Below are 1,038 nucleotides of genomic sequence, written 5' to 3' on the forward strand. Positions count from 1 at the left end.
TGCTTACTGTTCCTAAAGTAATGGTAAAAGGGGCTGGGGAGATAGCTCAGTGGAATAAGCACTTGCCTGGCAAGCTCAAGGACCTGAGTTCAATCCCCGGTTCCGCAAAAAAATAAACTATGTTAGAGGAAGACTATGATTAAAGAAGCATGGTAAAATATTAATACTTCTAGAACCTGGATAAAGTGTGTATAAAGTAATGGTAAAATTCTCTTAAAGGTATAAAAGAAAAAAAGATTTCTCATGATCTGTCTTTTGTCCACCTCCACAGTCTCACTTGGACCAGTAACTCATCCCCTATATAACCCAACTCAACTCACAATTCATTTCTTGACTCCAACTTTTCACATATTCTGCTGTTGCTGCTTGATCTCATTGCCCTCTTCAACTCACTTACTCATACATTCGGTATATTATGTGTTATTTGTGCTCAGCTAAACTCAGGGGTCCCTGTAAGACCTGTTGCTATATTCCCACAGCATTATGTGTTCATCTCATAGCACTCAATGCCTTATCACCTACTTACAGGTCACTTAAAAGTGATGCCTGTCTTCATGACTGCAAGTACAAGGTACAGTGCTTGTTTGTGACCAGTATTTCATGAATATTTGTTGGCCATCCTCGAGGCTGAGACACACATCCAGCTGAATTTAAATCAGCAAAACCCCATTTAAATTAGAATCCTCATTCCTACTAAATCCTTTCAGGATTCAATGCCTTGAACCACATCACACCAACTCTTGAAATATTGTACCCAATTCTTCATTCAAAGCTATAAGCAAATCTGGTATGTGGGACCACACACTTTGCTCCTTATGTTTACAATCATATGATTCACTGATAATAGTATGAAAAATATTAATTTGATCAAAAGGTTCCAAAACTTAGGGTCCTAGTAAGAATTACAAATCATGAAGACATCACTTACAGATAGTGCCCTGGTCAGGCACATGAGTTTCAGTGCTCTTGTGACTGATGCTGCTCACCATCCTCATCTCCTACTTATGTAGTTCTCAGTCTGGGCTGCACAAGAAATCA

This window comes from Octodon degus, unplaced genomic scaffold (genome assembly GCF_000260255.1).
Source record: "Octodon degus isolate 3935 unplaced genomic scaffold, OctDeg1.0 scaffold00098, whole genome shotgun sequence".
Classification (NCBI taxonomy): domain Eukaryota; kingdom Metazoa; phylum Chordata; class Mammalia; order Rodentia; family Octodontidae; genus Octodon; species Octodon degus.